Source organism: Primulina eburnea, chromosome 13, assembly GCF_022965805.1.
Source record: "Primulina eburnea isolate SZY01 chromosome 13, ASM2296580v1, whole genome shotgun sequence".
Classification (NCBI taxonomy): Eukaryota; Viridiplantae; Streptophyta; class Magnoliopsida; order Lamiales; family Gesneriaceae; genus Primulina; species Primulina eburnea.
The window spans coordinates 3,581,086-3,595,545 of NC_133113.1; the positions used below are offsets into that span (position 1 = coordinate 3,581,086).

A 14,460-nucleotide genomic window follows, 5' to 3' on the forward strand; every position below is an offset into this window, starting at 1 on the left:
TACTGGTGATTTTGTGGTTTATTGCGACGCTTCTCACAGAGGATTGGGATGTGTGTTGATGTAGTGAGGGCATGTTATTGCTTATGCCTCAAGACAGCTTAAACCACATGAGACCCGTTATCCAATTCATGACCTAGAATTGGCAGCCATTGTCTTTGCATTAAAGATATGGCGACACTATCTTTATGGTGAGAAGTTTGAGATATATTCTGATCATAAGAGTTTAAAATATCTGTTTTCACAATCTGAATTGAATATGAGACAGCGAAGATGGCTTGATTTGCTTAAAGACTTTGATTGTGAAATCAAATACTATCCAGGAAAGTCTAATGCAGCAGCAGATGCACTGAGTCGAAAGGTATGTTCTTTATCCTTATCGACAATTGGTGTTTCAAATTTGATAGAAGACTGCTGTTTGTCTGGATTAGCATTTGAAACAGATTATAAACCGTTGAGACTTTATACGGTGCAAGTAGAACCAGAGCTGATTTTAAGAATTAAGGCAGCTCAGAAAGTTGATCAGAATGTACAGAGATCAGTATCGATGGTTAGAACAGGACATCGATCGGAGTATCAGGTACGTGATAACGTCTTGTATGTGAATAATCATCTGGTTGTGCCAAATGTTTCAGATTTGAGACGACAGATATTGTCAGAAGCGCACAACAGTCGATTCAGTATTCATCCTGGGGGCAGAAAGATGTATAATGATTTGAAAAGATAATTCTGGTGGAAACAAATGAAGACTGACATCGCCGAATTTGTTTCCAAATGCCTGAATTGCCAGCAGGTGAAAGCAGAAAGAAAGAAACCAGGAGGATTATTACAGAGTTTATCCATTCCTGAATGGAAATGGGATCATATCTCCATGGATTTTGTGACGCAGTTACCGCGTTCCTCCCGAGGTTGTGATGTGAATTGGGTTGTGATTGACAGATTGACCAAATCCACATGTTTTATTCCGTACAAGATGACGTACAGATTTGACTAGATGGCAGAGATCTATGTCAAAAAATTGGTCAGATTGCACGGAGTGCCGAAGTCAATTGTATCAGACCGTGATCCTCGATTTACTTCGCACTTCTGGCAGAGTTTGCAGCAGGCTCTCGGTACGAAGTTACACCCGAGTACCGCATATCATCCACAGACCGACGGACAGTCAGAGCGGACTATCCAGACACTGGAAGATATGCTGAGAGCAGTAGTGCTTGATTTCAGCACTAATTGGCAAGATGCAGCCGCTTTGTGAATTTTCGTACAACAACAGCTATCAGACGAGTATTGAGATGGCACCATTCGAAACGTTGTACGGAAAGAAGTGTCGATCCCCTCTCTATTGGGATGATATCTCTGAAGTGCCTGAAATTGGACCTGACATGATCAGAGATATGACAGAAAAAGTAAAGCTAATTCGAAAGAAAATGAAGGCAGCACAAGATAGACAGGCCAAATATGCCAATGTTCGATGAAGACCGTTGGTATTTGAGACGGGAGACCGAGTATTTCTAAATATTTCACCTTTCAGAGGAGTTGTCAGATTTGGCAAGAAAGGGAAATTGTCTCCACGCTACATTGGGACATATGAGATTCTCGAGAAGATAGGAGATCGTGCCTATCGACTCGCTTTACCGCCTTCATTATCCGGGATACATGATGTCTTTCATGTATCGTCATTAAGGAAATACCTTCCTGATGCTTCACATGCTATTCAGCCAGACGAGGTCGAATTGGATGAGACGTTGAGATATGTTGAAAAACCGATTCAGATTATTGATCGTAAAGAAAAACAGCTCAGAACAAAGACAATTCCACTTGTAAAAGTTCAATGGACTCGTCATGGTACTGAAGAAGCAACCTGGGAAACTGAATCAGATATGAGACAAGAGTTCCCAGAGTTATTTCGATAATGTAAATGTTTTATACATTTTATGTATATACTCCTTATTGATACGATTAATTGACTATGATTTCGGGGACGAAATCGTATCTTAGGGGGGAGAAATGTAAGGGCCAAGATCTTGATTCTGTTAATATGAGATTTTGATTATATTAACCTGAGATTATTGATTTTAAACTGATGTGATAATAGCCGGGCCATTCCGAGACCAGATTGAACAAAGCATATGAATTGTGCAAATTTTATGCAGAACGATAGGCGCCCGAGTGGTAGAAAGTGACCGCCCGATCGCCAATGTTCAACAAGAACATGTTCGGGCAGAAGATGTGGCGCCCGGGCGGTAGGTTGTGACCGCCCGAGCGCCAAGGTGCAAAAAAGTGCTTGGACAGAGAATGCCGCGCTCGAGCGGTAGTTTAGCACCGCCCGAGCACCGACCGAAGTTTAAGAAAAAGGAGACACGTATCTTTACATGCAATCGAATATATATATATATATATATATATATATATATATATATATATATATAACGTTTTCCTTCAGAATTCATTAGAAACGAAGAAGGAAATCGAGAAATCTTTCAGAAAATCCTTACGCCTTTATATTTCGATCCGTCCGTCCGTCCGATTTTGAATCTGACTGTAGTACTGTGTTCCTATCGACGCATGCTTCAACATGACGTAAGTTTCGTTACGTTTTGTTAAGGTTTGAAATTATGCTATGTCTAGAATTAGATATGATTCATATACGGTGTTCTTGACATAGTAGACATCGTAGAATCGAAGTCAGATTAAGAAACAGATTGAGTATTGAATTGTTATGGATTTCAGAGTTAAATTGACTGAGATGTGATTTCAGATTTGCACTGAGGTTGATTATAAGTTATTGGAATTGGTATAGACTGATATGGTATCACAGATATCGCAAGATTGTACCGTTGTACCGTTAGAATTTGATTAAACAAAGATGTCATGATTTGATTAAAATATTGATACAGAATATTGATATTTTCATTGCAAGATTGAACAGTGACAGACTTTGAATCAAGACTTTGATTGTATTAGATCGACAGCGAGAAATGTATAAATAAATGTTGATTCGGGATTGCACAACTCGAGTTAGGTTTGACTTGTTTTCCCTAAATCACATAATTTATTTTATTGCATTGATATTTGCAGAATATCAGATTGATAAGTTTAGTCTATTGAATGATAGCAGAGCCAGAGTTTGAGTCTAGGGCAGATTAGCCTAGCTAGGGCAGAACCGCCGAATCTTTGTCAGAACCGCGAAGACTCTAGACTTACGGTGTATCGATGAGCTTAGATGTAGATCAACGTCTATTGTAGACATTCGATACAGCATACCAAAGTCTAAATTAGATTGGATCCCTAGGTTAGAAATAAGATAAGATAACAAGTCATTGACTTAAATACAGATTCGTATTTGTTCGTGTAGTCAGATTGGATACATGTTTTAATAATTGTTTATGCTTTTTTTATATAAGTTTTATATGATTGCATTAATACATTGTTTATACTGGGATATTTATATCGCACCGGAGTTATCCGGCTGTTGTCTTGTCTGTATGTGTGCATGACAACAGGTGGAACATGTTCATGGTCACAGAGGTGAAGAAAGATCGAGTTAGAGTGGAGACTACGGACTTGGACTAGAGATAGGGTTTAAACACTTGATAGTTAGTTGTTGAACCTGAGATGTGTATGATTGTATATTTTATCAGATTTATACTTTTATACTGATATGTATAGGAGTTTGATTCCATTACCTTCCGCATTTTAAAAAAAAAATTAGACCATGTTTATTATAATTGATTAATTAGTCCCAATCACGATTAAGAAGATGATTAGCGTCCGGGTCCCCACAGTAATTCATCTTTGTCAACAAAATTTATGTGTATTTGTTGTGTTTGTTGAAATTCCTGAGCGTGAAATTTTTTTTTGTGTGAATATATGCATCTGATTGTTAGAATATTAGATTGCACAAGATCAAACAAAGAAATCCCCATATCCATTTGAAACACCCAAATCTTATTATCATCATAACCAACCAGTAAGGCAAACCGTAGAGGAAAAAGAAGACATAATTAATGTGTATTTGTTATGGGGTTTGTTCAAATTCCCGAACCAGAATGATCAAGTAAAGTATTTCTTGTAGGTCGTTGTACAACATACAGTAAACAAGTGTTATGTTTTTTATGTATCCCCAATTTGCTAAAAAACAATGTTGAGAAAATTTTGAAACTAGAAAGTAGTTGAGCTTAGTTCAAATATAAATAGTGTGCATTGGTTGTGTTTGTTGAGAATTTTCCAGGTTCATATTGAGCGCAGATACTGGACGACAAGGTAAATTTTGTGTTTATATATTATGTGTGTTGGTTGTGTTTTTTGATGTTTTTTAGCTTTGAAGATTTGTTTATGAGGAAAAGTGAACAATGAAACCAATGACTCACATTTTTTTATGTGAATACTGACAACAAGCTGCTTGGAAGTCCTTATATTTATCTTCATTATATTGGAACAATAACACTCAATTTTTTCTGTGAAGATATTTGAGTCAATATTGAAGGTGATGTGATGCTACTAGGAAGTTGTTTGTACAATAGGCGATTGTTTATCTTTACAATCGAGGAAAATATGAGCCTAACGTAGATGTATTTTCATCTTGCCAAAAAACGTGATCAAATCAATCCTTCTTCAACCATCATACATTACCTTGCACCTCACCAAAAGATATATGTGACATTGACTGAAGATGAAGATGTCGGTAATATGATCACATTGTTTGCTTACATGAAAATGAACATCATTGACATGATAGCAATCCGAAAAGATGAAATTATTCCAATTGACATGAATAACCTCGGGTAATTCCTATATTTTTTATTTGTAGTTGTGTGACACATGAACATTGGAAATAAATGATTGAATTTTTTTCGTTTAATTTATTCATACAGTTAATAAGTTCATTTTTATCTAAGATACGGATGTTGGTATTTCGAGCGAAGCATTTAATACATCATTCACTTTTGAAACTTGAATTTTATTTATTGATTTATTTTATTGTTGATTTTCTTTAAGGAATGATGTTGATACAGATGTTGGTTCTTCGAGTGCTTCTCAATTTGAAATGGTTCTACAAAGTAACTCCATTGATGTTTGGAGTCATTTGATTCATGGAGAAGGACAAATTTTTAAAAATCCTGATGAGTTTCGAAATGTTGTTAAAAACTATGCTATTGCTACTAGGAGATCGTTTGTGTATAAGAAAAATGATAGTCAAAAAATTATAGTTGTTTGTAATGTCAAAGGTTGTTCATGGAGAATATATGCATCCAAATATAAGGTAGATGAAACGTTTGGAATTAGAAAATGTTTCTTCAGCACGTATGTGGATAGGCAAATCTTCGAACTAGGGGCCATCCAAAGGCTGATTCTGTTTGGGTGGCTAATATTGTTAAAGATAAATTGAGAGAGAAACCATCATATCGACCATCTGCAATTGTAAGACATATTCATAGGTAATATGTCGTTGAATTGAAGTATCATAAGGCCTGGATGGGCAAGGAAATAGCAATGCATCAAATTTATGGGACAGAGAAAGGATGTTTTGAAAAATTGAGGTGGTATTGTGATGCTTTGAAACAAAGAAATCCTGGTAGTTGGGCTGATTGCGAGGTTGATCAAATGAACAAGTTTCGACGACTTTTTATCTCTTTACATGCATGTATTGTTGGATTTGTTAAGGGATGCAGACCTTTGATTTTTTTAGATGGAACACATTTTAAAAATAAATTCAAAGGATGCATACTAAGTGCTATGACAAAAGATGCTAATGACGATCTATTCACTTTAGAATTTGCTGTAGTGGAGGCTGAGAACGATGCTAACTGGGAATGGTTCTGTTGAAATTGAGGTATGTCTTGGAAATGCAAAATTGTATAGCTTTCTCACATTTCACATTCTTTTCTGATAGGCATAGTGGTCTTGTTAAGGCAATCCCCGGTATATTTACAGGTAGTCACCATTCATATTGCCTGCGACACTTGGTGGATAATTTTCGTAGGCAGGTATGTTCCATCACATTTTATTTGCTTTCAAATAATATCTCTTTGTATATGAGATTTTTAATGTGGTGTTATTTAAATTTTAGATTTTGAAGAAGTATCCACTGCACAACAAAAAACATTGGGAATCTGTATTTCAGAAAGCAGCATATGCGGCAATTCATTGGTCATATTACTAGTATAATCAAGTCAATGCCTCCAAGTGTCGTGTTATCGTACTCTTGAGATGATATTTTCGTTGTATATGTTCAGCTGTACAACAAGTTCATGTTCTTTGTACCACAATATAGTTTCCAAAGTACCACGTTTTTTGTCAAAGTGTACCATATTGTCGAAGATCTAGTACCACAAATTAAGGTAGATTTAATTAATATCGTTAATCTATCAAATAACAGTAACTATATCATATCATGTATTATATGCAAATATAATGCAATGATATGAAATAAGATATCAAACTAAGTTTTAGTTTCACCACCTATCGTAAATTAACAAAAAAATCCGTACCTATTTTACCACCTTGTGATGTGTTGTTGCCACAATTCAAATGTTTTTATCATCAACGTTTTTTCCCAAGGAGAACAAGAGAAGTTGTGTACAAATTATTTTGAACTTTTTTTTAATATAAGTGTCGTTTTATCGTACTCTTGATATGATATTTCCGTTGTATATGTTCAGCTGTACAACAAGTTCATGTTCATTGTACCACAATATAACTTCCAAAGTACCATGTTTTTTGTCAACGTGTACCACATTGTCGAAGATCTAATACCACAAATTAAGGTAGATTTAATTAATACCATTAATCTATCAAGTAACAGTAACTATATCATATCATGTATTATATGCAAATATAATGCAATGATATGAAATAAGATATCAAACTAAGTTTTAGTTTCACCACCTATCGTAAATTAACAAAAAAAATCCGTACCTATTTTATCACCTTGTGATGTGTTGTTGCCACTATTCAAATATTTTTATCATCAACTTTTTTCCCAAGGAGAACAAGAGAAGTTGTGTACAAATTAGTCTGAACCTTTTTTAAAATATAAGTGTCGTGTTATCGTACTCTTGAGATGATATTTCCGTTGTATATGTTCAGCTGTACAACAAGTTCATGTTCATTGTACCACAATATAGCTTCCAAAGTACCACGAAAGTGTAGCACATTGTCGAAGATCTAGTACCACAAATTAAGGTAGATTTAATTAATACCATTAATCTATCAAATAACAGTAACTATATCGCATCATGTATTATAAGCAAATATAATGTAATGATATGAAATAAGATATCAAACTAAGTTTTAGTTTCACCACCTATCGTAAATTAACAAAAAAATCCGTACCTATTTTATCACCTTGTAATATTTTGTTGCCACAATTCAAATATTTTTATCATCAACGTTTTTTTCCCAATGAGAACAAGAGAAGTTGTGTACAAATTAGTTTGAACCTTTTTTTTAATATAAGTGTCGTGTTATCGTACTCTTGAGATGATATTTCCGTTATATATGTTCAGTTGTACAACAAGTTCATGTTCATTGTACCACAATATAACTTCCAAAGTACCACGTTTTTTGTCAAAGTGTACCACATTGTCGAAGATCTAGTACCACAAATTAAGGTAGATTTAATTAATACCATTAATCTATCAAATAACAGTAACTATATCATATCATGTATTATATTCAAATATAATGCAATGATATGAAATAAGATATCAAACTAAGTTTTAGTTTCACCACCTATCGTAATTTAACAAAAAAAATACGTACATATTTTATCACCTTGTGATGTATTGTTGCCACAATTCAAATATTTTTATCATCAACTTTTTTTCCCAAGGAGAAGAAGAGAAGTTGTGTACAAATTAGTTTGAACATTTTTTTTTAATATAAGTGTCGTGTTATCGTACTCTTGAGATGATATTTCCGTCGTATATGTTCAGCTGTACAACAAGTTCATGTTCATTGTACCACAATATACCTTCCAAAGTACCATGTTTTTTTGTCAAAGTGCACCACATTGTCGAAGATCTAGTACCACAAATTAAGGTAGATTTAATTAATACCATTAATCTATCAAATAACAGTAACTATATCATATCATGTATTATATGCAAATATAATGTAATGATATGAAATAAGATATCAAACTAAGTTTTAGTTTCACCACCTATCGTAAATTAACAAAAAAATCCGTACCTATTTTACCACCTTGTGATGTGTTGTTCCCACAATTCAAATATTTTTATCATCAACTTTTTTTCCCAAGGAGAGCAAGAGAAGTTGTGTACAAATTATTTTGAACCTTTTTTTTAATATAAGTGTCGTTTTATCGTACTCTTGATATGATATTTCCGTTGTATATGTTCAGCTGTACAACAAGTTCATGTTCATTGTACCACAATATAACTTCCAAAGTACCATGTTTTTTGTCAACGTGTACCACATTGTCGAAGATCTAATACCACAAATTAAGGTAGATTTAATTAATACCATTAATCTATCAAGTAACAGTAACTATATCATATCATGTATTATATGCAAATATAATGCAATGATATGAAATAAGATATCAAACTAAGTTTTAGTTTCACCACCTATCGTAAATTAACAAAAAAAATCCGTACCTATTTTATCACCTTGTGATGTGTTGTTGCCACTATTCAAATATTTTTATCATCAACTTTTTTCCCAAGGAGAACAAGAGAAGTTGTGTACAAATTAGTCTGAACCTTTTTTAAAATATAAGTGTCGTGTTATCGTACTCTTGAGATGATATTTCCGTTGTATATGTTCAGCTGTACAACAAGTTCATGTTCATTGTACCACAATATAGCTTCCAAAGTACCACGAAAGTGTAGCACATTGTCGAAGATCTAGTACCACAAATTAAGGTAGATTTAATTAATACCATTAATCTATCAAATAACAGTAACTATATCGCATCATGTATTATAAGCAAATATAATGTAATGATATGAAATAAGATATCAAACTAAGTTTTAGTTTCACCACCTATCGTAAATTAACAAAAAAATCCGTACCTATTTTATCACCTTGTAATATTTTGTTGCCACAATTCAAATATTTTTATCATCAACGTTTTTTTCCCAATGAGAACAAGAGAAGTTGTGTACAAATTAGTTTGAACCTTTTTTTTAATATAAGTGTCGTGTTATCGTACTCTTGAGATGATATTTCCGTTATATATGTTCAGTTGTACAACAAGTTCATGTTCATTGTACCACAATATAACTTCCAAAGTACCACGTTTTTTGTCAAAGTGTACCACATTGTCGAAGATCTAGTACCACAAATTAAGGTAGATTTAATTAATACCATTAATCTATCAAATAACAGTAACTATATCATATCATGTATTATATTCAAATATAATGCAATGATATGAAATAAGATATCAAACTAAGTTTTAGTTTCACCACCTATCGTAATTTAACAAAAAAAATACGTACATATTTTATCACCTTGTGATGTATTGTTGCCACAATTCAAATATTTTTATCATCAACTTTTTTTCCCAAGGAGAAGAAGAGAAGTTGTGTACAAATTAGTTTGAACATTTTTTTTTAATATAAGTGTCGTGTTATCGTACTCTTGAGATGATATTTCCGTCGTATATGTTCAGCTGTACAACAAGTTCATGTTCATTGTACCACAATATACCTTCCAAAGTACCATGTTTTTTTGTCAAAGTGCACCACATTGTCGAAGATCTAGTACCACAAATTAAGGTAGATTTAATTAATACCATTAATCTATCAAATAACAGTAACTATATCATATCATGTATTATATGCAAATATAATGTAATGATATGAAATAAGATATCAAACTAAGTTTTAGTTTCACCACCTATCGTAAATTAACAAAAAAATCCGTACCTATTTTACCACCTTGTGATGTGTTGTTCCCACAATTAAAATATTTTTATCATCAACTTTTTTTCCCAAGGAGAGCAAGAGAAGTTGTGTACAAATTAGTTTGAACCTTTTTTTTAATATAAGTGTCGTTTTATCGTACTCTTGATATGATATTTCCGTTGTATATGTTCAGCTGTACAACAAGTTCATGTTCATTGTACCACAATATAACTTCCAAAGTACCATGTTTTTTGTCAACGTGTACCACATTGTCGAAGATCTAATAACACAAATTAAGGTAGATTTAATTAATACCATTAATCTATCAAGTAACAGTAACTATATCATATCATGTATTATATGCAAATATAATGCAATGATATGAAATAAGATATCAAACTAAGTTTTAGTTTCACCACCTATCGTAAATTAACAAAAAAAATCCGTACCTATTTTATCACCTTGTGATGTGTTGTTGCCACTATTCAAATATTTTTATCATCAACTTTTTTCCCAAGGAGAATAAGAGAAGTTGTGTACAAATTAGTCTGAACCTTTTTTAAAATATAAGTGTCGTGTTATCGTACTCTTGAGATGATATTTCCGTTGTATATGTTCAGCTGTACAACAAGTTCATGTTCATTGTACCACAATATAGCTTCCAAAGTACCACGAAAGTGTAGCACATTGTCGAAGATCTAGTACCACAAATTAAGGTAGATTTAATTAATACCATTAATCTATCAAATAACAGTAACTATATCGCATCATGTATTATAAGCAAATATAATGTAATGATATGAAATAAGATATCAAACTAAGTTTTAGTTTCACCACCTATCGTAAATTAACAAAAAAATCCGTACCTATTTTATCACCTTGTAATATTTTGTTGCCACAATTCAAATATTTTTATCATCAACGTTTTTTTCCCAATGAGAACAAGAGAAGTTGTGTACAAATTAGTTTGAACCTTTTTTTTAATATAAGTGTCGTTTTATCGTACTCTTGAGATGATATTTCAGTTATATATGTTCAGTTGTACAACAAGTTCATGTTCATTGTACCACAATATAACTTCCAAAGTACCACGTTTTTTGTCAAAGTGTACCACATTGTCGAAGATCTAGTACCACAAATTAAGGTAGATTTAATTAATACCATTAATCTATCAAATAACAGTAACTATATCATATCATGTATTATATTCAAATATAATGCAATGATATGAAATAAGATATAAAACTAAGTTTTAGTTTCACCACCTATCGTAATTTAACAAAAAAATACGTACATATTTTATCACCTTGTGATGTATTGTTGCCACAATTCAAATATTTTTATCATCAACTTTTTTTCCCAAGGAGAAGAAGAGAAGTTGTGTACAAATTAGTTTGAACATTTTTTTTTAATATAAGTGTCGTGTTATCGTACTCTTGAGATGATATTTCCGTCGTATATGTTCAGCTGTACAACAAGTTCATGTTCATTGTACCACAATATACCTTCCAAAGTACCATGTTTTTTTGTCAAAGTGCACCACATTGTCGAAGATCTAGTACCACAAATTAAGGTAGATTTAATTAATACCATTAATCTATCAAATAACAGTAACTATATCATATCATGTATTATATGCAAATATAATGTAATGATATGAAATAAGATATCAAACTAAGTTTTAGTTTCACCACCTATCATAAATTAACAAAAAAATCTGTACCTATTTTATCACCTTGTGATGTGTTGTTCCCACAATTAAAATATTTTTATCATCAACTTTTTTTCCCAAGGAGAGCAAGAGAAGTTGTGTACAAATTAGTTTGAACCTTTTTTTTAATATATGTGTCGTGTTATCGTACTCTTGAAATGATATTTCCGTTGTATATGTTCAGCTGTACAACAAGTTCATATTCATGTTACCACAATATAGTTTCCAAAGTACCACGTTTTTTGTCAAAGTGTACCACATTTTCGAAGATCTAGTACCACAAATAAAGGTAGATTTAATTAATACCATTAATCTATCAAATAACAGTAACTATATCAAATCATGTATTATATGCAAATATAATGCAATGATATGAAATAAGATATCAAACTAAGTTTTAGTTTCACCATCTATCGTAAATTAAAAAAAAAAAATCCGTACCTATTTTATCACCTTGTGATGTATTGTTGCCACAATTAAAATATTTTTATCAACTTTTTTTCCCAAGGAGAAGTACCACATGTTCTTATTCATTGTACAACAATCTAGCTTATAAAGTACCACATTTTGTGTCGAAAGTACACCCCATTACCGAAGATCTAGTGCCACAAATTCATGCATTAATAGATATTCGGGAAAATGTTGATTATGACACAACATAAAGTAAACAAATATTACAGCTCAATGGTGAAATATCTCAGGTTACAAAAGCAGTGCATACGAAAAACAATGTTACAGAACATACAAGCCAAACAATCAAGAACATCATTCAAGTAGAATTTCCAGCTAAATGGTGAAGGATCCCATATTCATCGGCCAAAATGGTGGCAGCCATGTGTGCACGATATTCTTGAATACTACAAGTATTCACATATCCCCAAAATTCCGGGTCATCTTGTGTAAAGGCTTCTGCCCATAGGCACACGAATACTCCACAATCAACGACTCCACTTTGTTGTCGGCTATAACGATCATCAACTTGTGCTTTTGGGGCAGGATATCGAAGTGAATTCTTGATGTAGCTAGAGATGAACTTAGCCTGAGAAAGAATTTCTTGTGGTATTCAACTTAATGTTGTAAGTAGCAAATAATACAAACTTACAAATATCTTGACAAACCCTTTTGTTTGGGGTGACCACAACGAGTTCATGTGCATGAATTTACTAGTCACGGTGTCCAAAACCAGCAAAAACCAATGAAATTTTGTGTTCAAAGGCATCAAAATATATTGGCTTTCATTGAGAACGTTAGCATTCATCTCTCCAAGAGTACTACGGCTACTTCGGCTTAATGAATCTATAAGCAAATGAAAATTTCAATGACAACAAACAAACGTGATAAAACAAGTAAAGCAAACACCTCAATTCAAAAAATTATTGACTAAAATATATGATAAACAGTATACGCCTTTCTTTGGCAATAGATTCACCCAACTATAACTCATTTTCTCCAAACAAATCATTTACTATAACTACATTTATTGGCGACCAGGTTCAGTGCATTATACTATGACTTTCCACATCCATTATAGTATATCAGGCACACCAATACCCATGACAACAGGGATCTAAAAATAACCAATTAATAAGTAGGATTCACAAAAATATTCTAATTCACACATTTCATTTAGCTGATGAAGATATTTGACAGTATAATATTACTTAGCAGATATATATGTTATTTATGGTCCACGGCTTAAAAATGCAACTATGCCTTAAGTAATGAAATAGCTATCACGTTAAGCCTGTTTGAAGCAATGGAGCCGGATTCAAAGCTTAAAAAATTGGATTTCCACATACATGAGAAAATTAAAACAATATTGCACAAATTATATAAAAAGTTGGACAAATCAACCGAATATAGAAGAAGAAACTCACTTCCTCGTTTGCTTTGCTTTGCCTCTCTGTCCACTGTCATCGTTGGCTTCCAAATCGTCGCCAGTAGGCGGGTTTGTATGGCCTGTGGTTCTCAACGAAGGAAGAGATGGAAATCAGTGGAGATGAAAATTGATGGAGATGAGTTAGGGATGTATGTGAGAAATTGGGGGAAGAGAAGAAAACTGCTGTAATTGTGGAAATAAAATTGAATTAAAGGGGAAATGAGATAAAATATGAAGTAGGGAGGGAATTCAAAAAAAAATTGTGTATTAGGAAGTGAAAAATATAATTTTATGACATAGAGACTGAATGTAAAATTGATTTTATGATTAGGGATTTATCCAAAAGTGTCCCTTAATTTTATGTGATAGAATAACATAACAAAATTTTATGTCAATAATCTTGACAGATATACAATTCAAAATACAAAGATGAAATTTTTTATATTAGATCTAAAATTATCAATGTCCCCGAAAAATATTTATATAAGATCTAATATTTATCGATATTAATGAAGAATATTGATACAAAATTTTACATACATAAATATTCATAAATAATATTTTCATTTACTCCTTCTCTATATTTTTCTTTCACAAAAACTCATATGAGACGATCTCATGGATTAATTTTATGATACAAATATTTTATTGCGACACTTGCTACGAAGGTAACTGATAAGAAGGCATCTGCTATCAAAACTCAAAACAATTTGCTAATTGATGAAGTAAATGAATATGCAGATCAAGAGATTCACTTTTTACGACTGGATGAAGATTAGATCTGTCAAACATTTAACCAAATTGAAGAAGAAATATGCTTGGACAAGGCGATTCAGGGACGTAGCCAGGAATTAAATTGACACTGGGCTGAATGATAGCCCTAGTAGCGACGGCTCTTCTAAAAACCGTCGCCGATCAAAATCGGCGACGGTTTTGATTAAATCCATCGTAAATCAGCGACGGTTTCTACAAAACCGTCGCTATATAGCGACGGTTAGAAC

General features: G+C 32.8%; 1 long non-coding RNA gene across 1 annotated transcript; it reads left to right on the forward strand.

The window, feature by feature from the left end:
* The first annotated feature begins 3,784 nt into the window (after window positions 1–3,784).
* Window positions 3,785–6,177, forward strand: LOC140809729 (uncharacterized). Its single transcript, XR_012113162.1, has 3 exons — window positions 3,785–4,778; window positions 4,993–5,981; window positions 6,065–6,177. It is a non-coding gene; the product is annotated as an uncharacterized lncRNA (long non-coding RNA).
* Window positions 6,178–14,460: the final 8,283 nt, after the last annotated feature.